General features: G+C 40.7%; 1 protein-coding gene across 1 annotated transcript in view; it reads left to right on the forward strand.

Annotated features, from left to right (window-relative positions):
* The window catches only part of Maml2 (mastermind like transcriptional coactivator 2), a 326,229-nt gene that overhangs the window by 161,917 nt on the left and 146,098 nt on the right, over positions 1-18,214 (forward strand). The gene's annotated exons all lie outside the window — the stretch shown is intronic.

The following is an 18,214-nucleotide window of genomic DNA, read 5'->3' on the forward strand; positions in this document are numbered from 1 at the left end:
GAGAGATAACACTTAGACGGTCAGAAGGCTGACCATATTTTGCCAAAGTCCCCTAAAGATTCATAATGAAAAATATTCTCCTCCCATAGCCCTTCTGTTCCTACACAGACAGCTAGTGTTTACACATGGACTGATAAATAATACTTTCTATATTTGATATGATTTCATGGGCAAAGCTCCATGACGTCTGAGAGTGTTTGAGATATCACTAGCTTTGGACATGAGGACATCCTGTAGGAGATCATCATTAGGACATTAGGAAGTGACATCTCCTCCCAAGTGTCACTCCTTATTAAAAATGAAGATTGTGCATCCTGCAGCTGATTTGTTCCTATATGCACCCTGACTTCTGAAGTTTTGAATCTTCATTGCATTCTCCAAATGCCAACTTCAAAACACCTACAAAATACAGAATGTTTACCAATCTCTTCATGTAGTATCTGCCTTTCTGGTACTTTTTTCCTCTGCTGAACCATAGCAATACTTCCAGAAAAAGGGTTTGAATCCTCTCCTCAGCCCACTGCTGTTCCTAATCCAGCGCTACCTACTTCTTCCTTGACAGCCTGGTTGAGACATGGCGGAGGACCTTTACAACCACTGTGATTACAGACAGAGTCCACCCACCACTACAAGCCAGACACAGGCCAAAAGAACATCAAGTTTAGGATTCTGCTGTGTTTTGTTTTATTGCCTCATAATGCTAAAGTTCCAGCTCAGAGATGAAAAATTATATAAAGAGACCTAGGTTTGCTTTCACTGATAATTTGTTTTTCGGCACCAACAAAATAGGTAAAGTTGTTGCTGTTTTTGTTTAGTCTTGGTACTTCTGGAGGGAGAATGGTCATTTTTTACCTCCTCTGGTCAAACTCTTAAGGAGATTTTCAGAAATTGGTTAATATGTCCTCAGATCACCGCCGTGAGGAAGTTGAGTATCTTTTTTTCCTAGTTGGAAAAAATGAAGCATAAAAAGCTTAGGCAATTGCCTGTCCTGTCAGGGAGGGAAGCAAGAGTTGTCACTGAGGAACGACCTCCTTGTTGGTGTCTTGGAGGGCACTCTTGTCTTCCAGTTGATGGGCAGTGATGTTTGTTTTACCAGGGCAGTCACGTGGGCACACAGAGCTAGACCGTGGTTCTGCAACCGCCTGCAGAGATGCCTCTCCTTTGGCTCACAGTTAAAGCAAATGACCTTCAGCTAAACCATGGAAAGTCCAAATGACTAATTTAATGAAGCTTTGGTGTGTGAGGGGTGGAGGAGAAGGCTGCCTGGGCAAAGGGCCAGTATGAGCCATGTCCAGTCCATGCAGGGGGTTGAGGACAAGAGGAGAGCAGAAGGGTCAGAAGAAAACCAGCTCCTCTATGTGGTTAGGGAAGAAAGTCTGACCATGTGGACAGATGGAAGCCCTGGGTTACGGAGGCGAAGCATGTCAGCAAACCAGGAGCGTTTCCTGTCTGCAGACAGGCAGAGGGCCAACTCTTGGATGAGCTGGAAATAGGAATCAGTGGGGGGCGGTCAGAGTAACTCTTTTCCTTTGTGGGTTTTATGTAGTGAAGTGAAGGACCTTCTTATGTGGGATCTTGGGAGTTTGTTTACATGCTGTGTTTTCTTTTGATTCTTCTTGTAATGCTTAATGGTGTTCAATCCACAGAGGCCACGTTGCAGTTTTGTCCCAGACATACATCAACCAAGAGCCATTGTTCAGGCTGCAGTCAATTGCAGCAATGTGGATAGAAATGTTGACACCACGAGTTAATTCAGTGGGCCTCTGCTTCACAAATGTATGTGTTCAAGGAGAGCAGGAGGAAGTGGGGCAGGGACGAGTCTTTCTCTTTCCCCAGCTCTGAAGAGCTAATAAGCATACTTCACTAAACAACTTAATATGTACTAAGCCCTGTCCTTTGCAATATGGAAAGTAACAGCTGAGTGTTGGACCAGGGTGTTCCAGTGAGCCAGAAATTCTCTTTATATTTCCATATTCGTTGTTAACAATACTGTGAAGTGAGTGGTATTGTTTAAAGGAGAATGGGGCTTAGAGACATGCACAGGGTTGCATAATAGAAAACCCAAGCCTGCTTTAAATGACCATTTCAAGAAGGACAGTGAGCTGGGGGCTGGGCACTAAAGATTGCTCTGGACCTTGTGGACATTCTCAGAACCACTTCCTTTGTAGGAATCTAACACTACTGTCTGACTTACCTCTTTTCACCCTTTCTGACTCAGCTTGAGTGCTAACCTTTGTTGGAATTCCTAAAGGAGCCTGATACATAGCATCTCTCTTTCCAAGCTGAGTTCAAACATATTAACAAATATCACTGTTGCTTATTTATTTATTTATTTTTTAAAGAATAAGATGAAGATGTACCTGGCAATTGGACTCCCAAATAAGGCAGACAGATCTCTGTGGTCCTTGGTATGTAGGAGAGACCAGTGAAGAAGGGGAGGATCAGGATCCAGCATCATTCAGCAGAGTGAACTGAGGGCCAAAGGTCACAGTGTTACAGCTACTGGGTGGGGCTTCACTGACCCTGGCCATAACTCTCTGGTGGAGAAGAGTCACTTCATCTAACATTTCCTCCGGGTCATCACACCTGGCATCTGCCAAGTAGATGCATGCCCCCATTCTGCTTCCTTACAGCATTCTTTGTACATTACTATTTTGTCATATATAGCCCTGAATTATAATTTAATATTCATGTATCTCTCTCACCCAAGGGATTGTGCAATATGAGTGAAAGTCTTGGTTCCTTCTGTCCCTGGCAGGTATTGGTGAGAATTTGTTGAACTGAACTGAACTGAGCTAATGAACCTCAACACCAACCAATATTGAAAATTCTTCATTGTTGGGTCATCTCTGAAACTTCTGCAGTGTTATTCTAAGTTTTCATTTACTAAATCAGAATAAGCAAAGATAAGACAGTGCTATAAGTTCAAAAGGAAAAACTATGAAATGAAGATAAAAGCTACAGAGACTATTGGCAACTGATTCTATTTCTCAAAATGAACCTTTGCAATGGAGTTTGAGGATGTTCGTTTGAGTGACTATTTACAGTAAGCATATGCGCTGGTGATTAATTACAAATGTGCTGGCGATGGATGAATCCATGCTTTGATAGGGAGCCTTCCAATTATATTCTCTGTGGTTCAATTTAGGCCTCAGACCAGCAGCAGCACCTGGGAGCTTGTTAGAAATGCAAATTTTCAGACTCTGCTTATTCCTACTAAATCAGGATTTCTGGGGATCTAGGTCCAGGAATTGGTGTTTAACATGACTTCCAGGTGATACTAAATGTTCTTGAAGTTTTTCTGAGCTGATTGTTATGCCTCCTCTAGTGTAAGAAGAGCAGATGGGCATAGTCAAGAAAATAATAGTAAGAGCTCATGAATTTTGTAAGGTGTTGTTCTCGTGACATTTTAAGTGTATTTTCTTCTTTATTCCTTTCAACAATCCAATGATGTGGTTTCTTTTTTTAGCTTTCTTTTGTAGATGAAAAAACTCAAGGCAAGTATCTCCGTTGCCTCTGTTGAAAAAATTGAGTGGGTGCCAAAAACCTCAGTAATCAAGATTAAAATATTTTAATATAATACTTCTAAAAATTAGAATTAATGCTAATAAATTCATGATGATCAAAATATCAAAATATGAGAGACAAGATTCAACAAGCATAATTGTGACAACAGTTTACCCCGAGGAAGAGGCAGAGTAGGGACCTGAGTCCAGGTAGGTTGACATCACAAACCACATGTTCAGCTGTCACCTATGGACCTCTTATCATTTGAACCACTACAAATTTCAATGGGACAAGAAAATTATAGGCCTAGGAGCAAGCATTATTTGGGACTAAGGAATGCCTTATTATTCTCAACTCACTGGGAACTCATGCAAAAAAAAAAAAATCTAAAAACAGAAGCAGAAAATCCAGATGGGTCCTATATTTCACAGCTTGGCCATCTCTGAACTTAAGGATGAAAAAGGAAGATTTCCAAAGCTTCCTCCCAATTTTTCTTCTGGCTGTCTCCTGCTGGGAGAATCAGTGGGCAAAACTACCCTGCATTCTGGCTGTAGGAATGTGATAATTAGAATCACTTAATATAACCACAGTGCCCTCCTTGGTCACTCCACCTTTGGAGAGAGAGACGGAGCATTTCTCCTGCTTATGTCCAATCTGTGCGATTCTGGCAGGCAGGCAGGCAAGCTGCTTGTCTTGAGGGCTTGTCATTGAGAGCTGGTCACCTAGAATGCCCCGACATGTTTGAGCTGCATTGTTAAACAACATTGGTATTCTCCCAGCAAAACTCCTCTCCTCCTTGAACCAAATCAGCATTCTGTGAACAGGATCTTTCCTTGCCTGAAAACATCACAAGTTTTTGCTGCACCCATCATGAGTCTTCCTTGTTTTATTTTTTTTAAAAAATGACTGTAAGGAATATTTCTGGCCAGTGTGTTCATGTGTCAGAGCACTGAAACAAATGTCACATGAAACACTGAAGAAAAGGTTGAAAGGGTTTATGGCTAACCCCACGTTCTCTCTTTAGTTGGACTAAAAGAAAGGATCAGGATTCATTACATCTAGAATTCTTATGTGCAGAGTGCTTATATGATATTTTGAGGTAAGTGGGAAATACCAAGTTTAACACTTAGACAGTTGGACAGAATTTTAATTGTCCAAGTGGTGGTCAGTCTTCTTTCTCAATATGTGTTTTGGTAGCTGTAGAGTTTTTCTGAGTAAATTATTGCTCAGAATCATCATCTAAATCCAGTGGAAGTCATTTCTTTTATATTGACAAGTTAGTGCTGAATGAGTTTACATTTCTTTTGGTATTGATAATGATGTGCTGATTCCTTTTCACTTTTTCAGTAATAACATTTTTCTTTCAACAGTTTATCCTAGAAATATGCATTGAGCACCTATTACCTAAAATTACGAGGGATATATAGCTTAGATATTGTCTCCACCTCCAGGGGCTTTCAGATTGTTAAAAGAGTAAGTTATTGATAATAACATTGAAGAAACAGTGGGGATATTTTGATCTCAAAGTTGGGAGAGACATATTTCAGCATTTCAGCTTAGCCCAGTGGTCATAAAGATAGGTGAAAATACACTTCAGACAGAAGAAAGAAATAAGCTGAGAATGGGTGGGTGGAGCCTGTTCTGAAAAAGCAGTGTCCTCTTAGATTGGAAAGAAGCAGGAATTAGGAAATGAGGGAGTTTGGGCTATATTCAGTAGGCACCAGAAAATCAGTGAAGGTTTTGTGTTTTCAGCAGAGATGGGACGAAAGGAGAGCTATGCTTTAAAACAGTGCTTCTCAGACTTTAATATGCATTCAGTTCTCCAAGGGGTTTGTTAAATGCTGTGTTAGTTTTCCATTACTATAGCAAACATCTGAGATAATCAACTTACAAAAAATATAAGTCTCAATTATGGTAGTGGCTAGGAAGCAGAGAAGTAGAGAATCTGGTGGCAAACTTTCGGGGCTTAAATGCCATCCAAAGTGGAGTGAGGGAGAGTGGGGCCTCTAAGACCCCCGGCTCTGGGGGTGGGTGCTGTGCAGGCTCCTAACACTGTGTTCTCCTCATTTCAAACTCTTTACCCTTTCTCTGAGCTGCCAGGCTGTTTGCCAGGCTGTTGCTGATTCTGCAAGAAACATTAATGTCTGTCCGTCTCCTTACCAGAATAACTCTTACACAACCCTTCGGCTTCAAGTTGAGTTTTACCTTTATCCAGAAAAAACTCCTGGTGCCTTCACCCACCCCTGACCCCAGACTGGGTTAGGTATCCCTCCCTCCTCTATGCTTCCATGATTCCTCATAAAGTTACATATCAAAGCACTGTGTAGACCTACTACTTGCCAATAGCTCTGTACTTCTTGAGAGAAAGGATTTTCTTTTTCAATTCTGTGAAATGTTTGATAAATGAACGGTTGAGTGGAGAAGAACTAAGCTTTTTTTTTTCTTTTTTTTTCCCCCCGTTTGGCTGTGATGGCAGCAATGGCTTTTGGTTTTGGCACCGTTGACAAGATAGTGAAGTAAAAAGAAAGTTGTTTTAAACCTCGAATTTAATTTAGTTGGACACATGGTAATTTTGAAATGCAGAATATCCAGGTAAAAATGCACAACAAGAAGTTAGAAGTTTCACAGAATAACATAGAAGACAATTTACAAATAGCTACAATGGAGTCATATGCATAGAGGTGACAATTAAGGGCTTGGCAGAAGATCAGATAAAGACAGAGAGAAGAATAGACAGGCAGACCAAGGAAGAGGGAGATCAGCATAAAAGTAGAGACACAAAGAGAATGAGGCAAGCAGACACAGGCAAATAGAGGGAGATGGAAGAACTGTCCTTTAATCTTGAAGATCTTCTGTGATGACCAGTAACAAGGCACATCATTAGGTTGTATGACACAGTGTAGGGGAAATGTTAGGCATAGAGGCCTGTTGGAGCCTTCAAGAGAGAAATGCTAATGTGAAGAGGTTTGAGATGTTCAGTCCTGAGTTAGGCCTATGTGTGAGATAAGGATTCAGAAATTGACTTCACATCCATACAAAGGCCTGTTTTATACCCATCTAGCCTTATGCCTATAGAATCCCATTCATCAAAATGTAGATGGTCTTAAAGGTTGGTCCCAACAATTCTGCCCTTTGGTTTCCAAACTGTTTGATAAGATCATCTAATGGTCTGTCTGTCTCTCATACTTGCACACGTGGGAGCTTGTGTGTGTGTGTGTGCGTGTGTGTGCTCGCGCACACACACACATACACACACAGAGCTACTACTACTACTACTACTTTCTGCCTTCTCCTCTTAAGTAGCCTGTGTGTGTTTTGGAATTATAAGACTTTTCAGGCTATAAAGACTTTCCTGCTTCAAATCTGAACCCCAACAGTTTATTGAGAGCAGTACATTAAACAGAAAGAAATATCCAACTGTATGTGGTTATGCACCCCTCAAATTGTAGTATGGACTGTCACCTACAAGACCTTTAGAAAGAATGACATCTAGACTTTTCCCCTGTTGCCCAGTGCAACATTTTAACAGACTTCTATTGTGTTTTCTCCATTCAGTTCACTTAGAGGGTGACATTTTGCCCTCAAATTCATATGCATAGTTGCTCTTAGAGACTTTCAGAGCTACATTCCTATCAAAATCAGACCTTCTGTTTTATCTGAAACCACCCTCCAAAGAAAATCATTGGATATGAATGAACAGAACAATTCTTTATGTCCATGGGAGACAGGCAGACAAAACCAATAAAAGCGAAGAAAGAAAGAGACATGGCAATGATTTGTTTTTCATAATTACTTATTCAGAGTAGAAAGGAACAGGGGAGGAAGGTTCCTTTTAACATGTCTGGGCGTGACAGATGAGGTGTGCTCATCACATATGTGCAGGGGAGATGAATGCACTGCAGTTTTGTTAAAGGAGATGCTTCACATTGGACAGAGATATATTTCTATCTGGAACACTGGAGATAAACACCCGGCTTTTTACTTCTCATTTTCATTAGGCTTAAAGCCCCTCATGGTTCTTTCAGAGTAGCAGGTGATGTGACTAGCATTTATCAGACCCTTCTCGATGATGTCCTGTGGCAAAAAAACAATCCCCCTTTCAAGACATAAGATAGGGGTACCTCCTAACTAACAATACCCCCAGCGTGTGTGGGTGTAATAGATTCGGAAATCATACCAGTGTGCAAATGAACTACATCATCTCTAATTTCATTTTCCCTTCTTGTAACTGGTTTGCTTTGATGCAAAATTTGCCCAAGGATAGTTCTAACAAGAAGTTAAGGGAAATTTTTTTTTAAAGAGAAATTTTTAACTAAATGGCCTTTGTTTCTTCACTTATGTGGAAAGGATAAGTAAACTCTTTCTGCCTAAAACACACTAAATTTCCATCACTGAATTTACTGATGGAAAAGTTGAATCTAAAAGATTCTGACTTGAGCTATAGAAGCAATAAATCTGATTTGTGATGTAAAAAAAAACTAACAATACAGTGTTTTCACATATCTGATTAAGGGAGGTTATAATGCATCATGAATCATTTCCCAAGACTGTTAAGAATTCAAGGATAAAGAATTTAAAATATGGTAAGTGCAGGAAGTGTAAAAAATTAAAATTTTGAAATTTGAGAGTATCCGAGAGAAGATAGTCCACATCACTTATTTTATAGGAAAGGAAATGCTGTCAAAAATAGTTTAGCCATATAGCATATATAGTATCATTTCTTCACCCGTACGCATAATTACTTACTCATTACAATTATTTAAAAATTTGAACCAACAATGAGCATGGCACTATGGAATTAACACTGTACAACAAATTTAATACTAACTCTTACGTGAATATTCTGTAAATAGTTTGGTATTTTTTTTTGGTAGAGGGGTTCTGGGGATTGAACTCAGGGGCACTCAACCACTGAGCCACATCCCCATCCCTATTTTGTATTTTATTTAGAGACAGCATCTCACTGAGTTGCTTAGTGCCACACCATTTCTGAAGCTGGCTTTGAACTTGTGATCCTCCTGCCTCAACTTCCCCAGCCCCCGGGATTACAGATGTGCACCATCGCACCTGGCTGTAAATAGTTTTTAAATAAACAGAATGAATAGGACATGATCCTACCCTGAAGAAACTGGGAGGTTGAATTAAAATCTCATGATCCCTAGGACATTTCATTTTGAGCAAAGTGTGTGCCCAAACAGGTTTGTCTGGCCCATTTTCCTCGGGGCTGCCACTTGCATCTTTTAACCTTTAAAGAATCACAGGAAAAAAATAGTAGCCACCAGCATTTCGAACATGGAACAATTTCTCTCACACAAACCCGAATCAGCAATAGTTGATGGATAAGGAATCTTCAGGTTTAAAGGACGTAATCTTACATCACTGTGACAGCTGAGAAGTCCCTGGATATAATGAGGTGTGTGTAAAAAATACTGATGCTGCCATTCACTAAGCATCAACCTCACAGCAAGATCATGTTTACATATGAATCTTACCTAATCTGCAAAATAACACTGTAATAGGGTACTGTCCACTCACAGTTTAAGACATGGAGGGTTAAGAAGACCAGCAGACAGAATCACATAGCCAGCAGGCAATTACAACTTAAATTTGGAAATGACTATCTGGTGCCCAAAAGCTTTTTAAAATTTTTTTTTAAAATTTGTTCTAATTAGTTATATGTGACAGTAGAATACATTTTGACACATCATATAGAAATGGAGTATAACTTCTCATTCTTCTGATTATACATGTAGAATCACACTGGTCATGCAGTCATATATGTACACAGGGTAATAATGTCTGATTTATTCTTCTATCTCTCTTACCCCCATACCCCCTCCCTTCTCTTAACTCCCCTCTGCCTAATCCAAAGTACTTCTATTTTCCCCTAGCACCCCACCCTTATTGTGAATTAGCATCACATATCAGAGTAAATATTTGGCCTTTGGTTTTGGAGGATTGACTTATTTAGCTTAGCATGATATTCTCCAGCTCCATTCATTTACTGGCAAATGCCATAATTTCATTCTTCTTTAAGGCTGAGTAATATTCCATTGTATATATATATATATATATATATATATATATATATACACACACACACACACACACACACACACACACCACATTTTCTTTATCCATTAATCTGTTAAAGGGCATCTAGGTTGGTTCCATAGTTTGGCTATTGTAAATTGAGCTGCTATAAACATTGATGTGGAGGTATCACTGTAGTATGCTGATTTTAAGTCCTTTGGATATAAACTTAGGAGTGGGATAGCCGGATCAAATGGTGGTTCCATTCCAAGTTTTCTGAGGAATCTCCATACGGCTACATGGTTTGTCCCCCCATCCTGCCTCCCAGATTCACTATTAATAATAATAGGTATAATTTTTCATAGTCATTTAAAATATGCCATGATTTGGATGCAAGGTGTCCCCCAGAAGCTCATGTGTGAGACAATGCAAGCAGACTTAGAGAAATGATTGTGTTATGAGAGCTCTAACCCAATCAGTGAATTAAACCCCTGGCAGGATTAACTGGCTGGTCGCTGAAGGCAGGTTGGGTGTGGCTAGAGGAGGTGGGTCATTGGGGACGTGGCTTTGGTGTATATATGTGTGTTTGGTAAGTGTCGTCGCTCTCTCTGCTTCCTGATCTCCACCTGAGCTGCTTCCTGCACTGCCTCTTCGGCCACCGTATCAGCCTCACCTCAAGCCCTATGGAATGGAGTTGGCTGTCAATGAACTGAGACCTCTGAAACTGTGAACCCTCAAACTCTCCCTCCTCTACAGTGGTTCTAGTTGGGTCTTTCAGTTACAGCAGAGAAAAAGCTAACTCAAACAAACGATAAGCAGTAGGTAGGGCATACAGCCACACTGGCCTAGAGCATGGTTTCCCATTTCCTCTCCTCAAAACCTATCAGGTCCCTACCCCCATACCCCCTCCCCTCCCTTAACTCCCCTCTGCCTAATCCAAAGTACTTGGATGCCTGACATCCAAGAGATGGAATTCTGAGTAAGAAACCTATCTGGCTACCTTTGTATTGATATAGTCCTGTGACCAATGAGGTAAAAATTACATCCTAAGACAGCTCCCAAACACGTTGATTTGCACATGTGAGCTTTCCCCTTACCTCAGAACTAGGGTGTGGATTGAAAAATCAGTCTCTGTGTGGCACACGCCTCCGATCACAATCCCGCCTCTACCTATACGCTTAAGTCTACGATTTTTAAAAGCCCATACACATCATGATTTTATCAGGAGAGTCCCTTTTATAGACTCAAAGACGAAGCATTGGAGGGTTTAAACAAGGGACAGATTATTCAGCTAAGGAGTGGAGGAGGCGACAGGACCAGAACCCACATGTCTTAACTCCCGGACGAGTGTTCCTTCCATTGTGCCAGGCCACTGAAAATTCCCAGCCTTATCATGTGTTTCTCATCTTTTCCCTGAAAAATCACAAGGCAGCATAATGTTATCTGGCCTATCACTGTAAATATTTCAGCATTTAAATGAGGAGGAGGAGTAAAGAGAGAAAAATGTTTCTGTAGAGATTTCTGCAGAGATAGGAGAGTTCTTGGTCTCTATCCAAAGATTTTTGAGCATTTAATGAGATTATTGTCCACAAGTTGGTGCAGGGTTTAGCAATGAGGTGGTAGCTGGTTGGCTGCTCTTGGTCTCCCTCAAGGTCTCCAGGGGGAAAACAGGAAGCAGGGCTTAGGTCTGGCAGAAGCTGGATTCCTATCCTGGCCCTAAATGAAGAGTGGTATCTCAGAGCCCCATTTTGTCACTCTCTTTAAAATGAGGGTGACAGTTCCCATTTTGCTTAACTTACAGACTTGTTTTTAAGAATCCAGTGAGGAAATGCATGTGAGACTTCCTTGAAAATTGTTTGTATTAAGTGTCACATGGATGTAAGGGATTATGATTAATCCTGTTAATGGATCACAGAGATTCTGTAGCACTAAGAAAACGTGCCTTGCACTAGAAGTTGATGAGAGAAACCTTCACTCTAAATCACACTTGATTTTTCCTTAGTCATTCCCAGGATCAAAAGTATGGGGGGAACCCCTTATGCCACAGGGCTCATTTAAGAGTTGAAATGAAATGTCTGTGAAGCACCTAGAGTAGTAGTACTAGGTATACATCTGGTCTCCTTTCCAAAATTTTCAGGGATAAAACCTCCCTCTCATCTGGCAGCATGTTAGATGACGGCTAATAGGACAGCAAGTATTCTTATTATTTGTACTACTTCTGTTATTCTCTGATTGTACCACTTTCTATAATTCCACAGTGAAATAGATCTGTTCCTCAGATAATAAACCCCATGCTCCCTCCCTCTTCCAATGTCATTTATATGGAGGTATCTGTGTTAGTCACATTCCCATCACTACAACAATACCTGAGAAAATCAACATATAAAGAGAAAAGGCGTTGTTTGGGCTCACAGTTTTAGAAATTGCAGTCCACGATCAGGCAAGCCCACTGCTTTTAAACCTCTGGTTGGGGGTATCAGATGGCAATGGTGGGCAGTGTGTGGCAGAGTACAACTGCTCACCTCATGGCCAGAAAGCAGAAGAGATAAGAGACCAGAGTCCCACAACCTCCTTGGAGGATGTACCCCTAGGACCAAAAGGCTTCCCACTAGGCCCCACCTCTCAAAGGTCCCATCCCCTCTGAGTAGCCCCAAGCTGGGAGTCAAATCTCTAAAACATGGTTCTTTGAGGGACGTGTGTGTGTGTGTGTGTGTGTGTGTGTTGCCAAGGATCCAACCCAGGGCCTCCCACATGTCCTACCATTCAACCATGCCCCCAGCCTCCAGGGACACTCAAGATATTAACCATAGAAATGTCACGATAATATTCAGAGAAGGAGAGTGATTTAGGGTCCTAGGTCCATGAAATGGAGCTGATCAATTCCTGCACATATGGTGGAGCAGAACCCACTGCCATTACTTACTCTCCTGATCCACCTTTCTTCTTTCCATGCCCTCATTTCTGGACAACTTGCCCACAACTCAGTATGCTAGCCAGCACTGGACTGTAAACACCGATTCTCTTTTTCTCAATGAGCATTTTTACCCACATTAGAAGAATTATTTTTTAGATGTGTATATTAAGTCTTTGGAGACCTTAATTAATGCTACTCAGCATCCACCCAGTAGTGTGCTTCCAGTTGCTTTACCTGGTTAGTAAAAGGTCTTATCAGGCCATAGTCTTGAGACTAGAACTCCCAGCTTTGAATGACAGGCCAGCGCTCATTTCTCTCCTTGCCATTTCCAGCCATGAAATGACTCGACCCTCATAAACCCATCATTTCCATGGCTGTCCTGTTCCTTCATTCTCTGCCAGCCCTTCCTAACAAGAACTCCAGGATGATATTTAGTACAATTGCACTAACATCTTCAAACACTGCAGTTAGGTGTTTGAAATAAAATGTGTAATTATGGTAGTGGAAAGATACATCTGATTCCAAACAAACCTCATGTTCTCCCAGCTATAATTAGAGAGCAAGGTTTGCAGAACAGATTTTTCCCAAGAAATTTACTTCAAGTGAGGTATCTGTTCTTTCTGGACTACTGGAGGTGGACGTTGTGATGAAATGATTTGATATTGGTCCCTGGTCCAAATTCTAAAGAGAGAGTGTGTGATCATTCTAGGAGTCTAAAAGCAAAAAATATGTGCAAGGAATTAAAGTTTAGAGTTTTGCATGATAATCTTCCAATTTATTTGTCTCTGAACAGGGACAAATTAGAACAGGAAAGGAAAGTTACAGACACCCACAGAAATCTACAGACCAAAGTGTACAGAAGCAAAACCTGCGTCTAAAATTTCTTCAAGGAAATTTATTGGTATGGGGAATCCCTCACGCTTTGGATAAAACCGGCACTGTTTTGAATAATCTCATAGTCCCTACGACCCCAAATCCATGATAATAGGAGTAAGAGAGAGATGACCAGGGCTCAAAGGTTTTTCCTGTTTCTGATTTTCGGACTGTCTATCTGAATTGTCCCCAAATCATGGATTCTAGCCTGCCCCTGGAAGGTTTTTTTATTTAGGCATACTTAGCTGTACCATATTATACCACTACAAGAAAAATCCCATTTGTCAGCGTTTTTAAATTTTGCCAAATAAAGGCTTATTGGCAAAGGGCAGTGAACACTCTGATAATGACCCAACTTTAGAAAACACACACCCTGCTGTGTTGTATTCAAGCCACAGTTCTATTGAAATAAAAAAAGAGAGACAATGTCTGCTTTCAGACACTAGAGATCCTTTGTATTCCAATAAAAGTCTAAATTAATGTTTTAAAAGGTTATTGCTATTTTTTTCCCACTTAAGCTGGCATCATTAATAAGTTTTATTTAGACGAGGTCCTACATTATTTTACTATTTCTTTTGCACAAAAACTAGTATTTGATTGCATTAGATCATCAGCTTCTGGTTTTCATTAGACAAACCTGAAATACCCTATTATTATGATTAAACAAAAAAAATCGTTGTTTTCTTATTCTGAAACCTATTATTTTGAGGCTACTCTGACCAGCAGGAGAAAAATCAGCTTTGAATAACCTGACAAAGGGACACTTCAAGAGGAGCCGCGTAACTTCATTAATGCTGCTTTTAGTTTGCCTTGGTAGATGGGGCCCCTTTCTGTCCTGTTTACCTATGTAATGCCAGCGACCTGGTCAGGAGCTCCATGGAGTCTGCAGTGACACAGCACTAAGTGCTATGGACCTGAGAGTTGCAAGGTCTCACATCTCCCTGTCACTAATGCTCAACCTGATGTTTTCCCAGGATAAGTCTCAGACATTAGCAAGTGGTGGTTATATCTCCAGCCACACCACCCTTACAGGAAGAAGAGTCAAGGTACCTTTCATGAATCGGAACTTCTGTAATTGTCCCACCATTCAAATGGGAACCCCAGTCTCCATAGATATCTCCCAGATGGGCCAGATGTGGAATTTCATATGGACTCTTCCTTCTGAATTATTCTTTGACCTTCACTTAGAAACATATCGCCAGGAAACCACTGTAGCATGACAAAGAAGAGTTAGGTGACTTTTACGCTGTGCCTGGAAATTGTTTTGGCTCTAATCACATATTGTGGTTGTCCCTGGACTTGTTGGTTTCCTACCCTTGACCCTGAGCAGCGTGATGTTAGGCACCCTGTCTTTTCACTGCCACATGCAGCACACCGCATGCCACACAATAGGTGTTTAAATGAATTTCTCAGCAGACTTAACTTTCTTGATTGCCCTATGATCTTGGCCCGTTTCTTCTCATCCTGCCTGAGGTTGCTGTGATGACAGTTCCTACCAGCACTACAGAGGCAGCTCTGTTGGTGCTATTGGCCAAAACGCCAGCACTGCTGCCAGTGCCCACTGACACTGCACCGAGGCTGCCCATGCTTAGTGGTCATGGTGCTCCCCTGCTGATGCAGAACCCCAGGTTCCAATGTTATTTTCCTGTTAGGCCGGTGTGGTTATTTTATTTGCTTGCTTATTTTATGCACTGTGTCTTTGTACCACCAGTCCTATTGCTAGGACCTGGGCATGACGGAGGTGGGAAGGAAGGCAGTCTGAGAGCAAAAGGTCTACTGTGTTCAGAGTCACTCCTCCATGAGTCACTCCTCTAACTTGTGACCTTAAGTTTCTAAGCCTGAGTTTTTTTTCTTTGTCTCCTCGTCTAAGTGGACTGTAGTTGGATTTCTTTCCCCGATTTGACCTACTTCAGTATACCCTATTCTGTGAGTAAGTACAATAAAAGCAGCAGCTGGTGCCTCTCTTGAGCATGAAAGTGAAGAATGGTCTATCCCTAGGCACACTTTTGCCCCCTTGAAATTCAGAAGAGGTATCAAGCCTCCTGGTAGTATTGCCAGATAAAATATAGGAAACCCAGTTAAATTTGAATATCTGATATGAAAATTCCCATAATGCTTATTATATAAGTATGTCCCTAATGTTGCATGGTACATACATGTTCTAAAGAAGTGCTGTGAAGCAGCCCTAAAACTAAGAAACCAACCACAACGATGTCATGTCATCCTCTATCCTCATGGCCTAAGCCTTATTTTAAGCTTTGAATATTGGATAACAAACATTAAAAATATAAATTATCAACAGTATGGAGAAATTGGGCCAAACATTGCATTAGATATGCTAAAAATGACTCATTTATCTGAAATTCAAAATTTCTGCATTTCTCTTTGCTACATCTGACAACCCTAGTTCTAAGTCAGAAGCACCAAACAGAGCCATTTGAAGGACAGAGATAGTGATGTTCCCACTGTGTCCCTAAAATTACAGTTCCTAGGGGTTACCATGTTGGAATACATGGAACCAGTCAAGCATATTTGATCTCCTTAGCCAATAGGTTTGTCCCAATACAGAATGCTTCCTGAGTCCTGGGGTGAGGACATGACACCCATTAGAAGGTTTGTTCTGAACTTTGGATATATCTTTCATGTGTATTTTCACCATTGAAAGTAGTGAGAGGAAGGTACTTCAGGTTGCACAAGTTGGAGCTGAGAAGTACCTCTGCACAAAAGAGTCTGGTTTAAAGTCAGAAACATTCACAGAGTAGCTTTTAAGTCCTCATTCAAAGAAAAACCGAACTCTCGTCTTCTGCAAGCCGTTCTGTCATCAGGATAGGCTTGCGTTCACTGCAGCCTGTTCACGTTCGGTGGAAGTGCTGTGCTTTAACCCAAAACTAAGCACCTCACCAAAGGTGAGAACAGTGTTTTCACACCACACTTTATTCCACATCCACCTGGGCTGGTTTTTAGCTTTTGAGGATTGAATAACTAACAAGAAAAATATAATTTGTCAACAGGATGGTGAAACAGGCCAAGGTGAGAATGTGAAAATTAGTTGACATTAATAGGTAGACTTAATTCTCTTTCCTCAGTCCTGGCTTTTGTGTTTGCCATGAGTATATTGGAGTCCCAGATGAACCATGCCAATGCCTGGGTTTTTGTAACAAAACAAGAACAGATAAAAAGGGATGAAATCATCCATGGAAGCAGGAAGCAATTAACCACATAAAGAAAGTGAAGCATCATCAGTGATAAACCTCAGGAGCAATTTCCTTAGGTTTGGGAACTTTTTGTTCTGAAGGTTTTCAATAAGTTTTCCTAGTTTTCTGCAGATTCCTTGATTCAATAGATTTTCCTTTTTAAATACAGAATTATGCAGTCATTACTGCCCACATACCCATGTCTTTATTGCATCACAGAGAGTAGATGTGGGTGGAAAGAGTGGGAATAGGCAACAGAGATGGAAATTATAAAGGTCCATAATGTTTGCTTTTGCTTGAGCATTTTGTATTCTTTGCCATTATCTGGCATTGCCCTGAGAAACCAAACTTCTGTGCTGTCTTTCTGAGAAACAATGAGAAACAACAGTTGCTGCTGACCAATATGATTAAGACAGTAAAAGGAAGAGGTAGCCCCAGAAATTGGAGTTCCTGACATCAATCACCTTTTTCCAGGGATCAAGATTCTTGTGATTCCTGACAAGGAATTAAATGTGATTGGAGCTTTCCTACTCTCCGTACACATCAAGAGAAAGGAACTATTTTGTACACAATATTTAGAATAAGTATTGGATATGCTGCCTTTGAACACATGGTGAGTGGGTTATAGGTATAATCCATCTGACCTCTGTACATGGTTGGGTTAGGAGGAATAATTTGGTCCATGATACATTACAAATGTACATACGGAAAGTAATTTTATTAGCACATGATTCTGGCCAATTTTCCTTGTAAGGGATTGTGAGCATCAAATGTCAACTTAGGTAATGAATTTTGCAGAATAATTAGCTGTTTTCAAGAGTTCTGGAAGTCACTATAGGAAAAGGAATAATCGATTACTTTTCACATTTTCCAAAGGCTGAAGAAATTAATTTACAATTTAGAATGGATTTTTATTTTTTTTTTCTTAGCAATATTTTATGGTAGAGGACAGGATTCTGCCCCCACGATTTTAAGAATGATCCTATGTAAAGGTAGGGGTCAGTGAGAAATATCAAGGACAGTGTAAAGATTTCAGATGGATTTGCAAGTTCTGAGGGTCATAGCAACTTGCTGGTCTCTAACTGGAAAACTACTGGGGTTTCTTTCTTCCTGATCTCTGGTTCAGAGGTTCTTCCAATTCAGGCATTTTTAAGTGAGGATGCATTATCAAACCTAACCTCTGGTGGTTCACTCAGCAATCATTATTCACAGCTGCTCCATCTTTCTCACCCTCTCCTGCATGCTGGCTGCCCACTTGGGGGTAAGGAAAACAGGAAGACCGCAATAAGATCTCCCATTAGCAGCCATTAGGCGCTTAGCAGCCCCTGCAATAGATTTTTTCATAAATTTCCTGAGCAGCCTCGTGGAACACAAGATAAAGAGCAGTCATTTTGCTCTCTCCTTTACCGATTGCATAAATACATTTGTTTGACCACAGTCCTTTAGTAGGAACAGAACAAAGATCTCCTAGTCCAGAGACTGTAACATGAGCTCAGGTGGCTGCCTGGAAATTAGCACTAGAAGAAGTTGACAGAGGAATGTGTTTCAGGAATTCGGCAAACAAATAAGGGTATCAGCATGGAATACAAGAATTCATTCTTAGTGTTCCGTTTTTGCTTCACTATTTTTGGGTGTTCCGTGTTTGATTACAAAAGGAAGATCTCATGCCATACCAAAAAAAAAAAAAAAAAAG

This window comes from Marmota marmota, unplaced genomic scaffold (assembly GCF_001458135.2).
Source record: "Marmota marmota marmota unplaced genomic scaffold, marMar, whole genome shotgun sequence".
NCBI classification, from domain to species: Eukaryota; Metazoa; Chordata; class Mammalia; order Rodentia; family Sciuridae; genus Marmota; species Marmota marmota.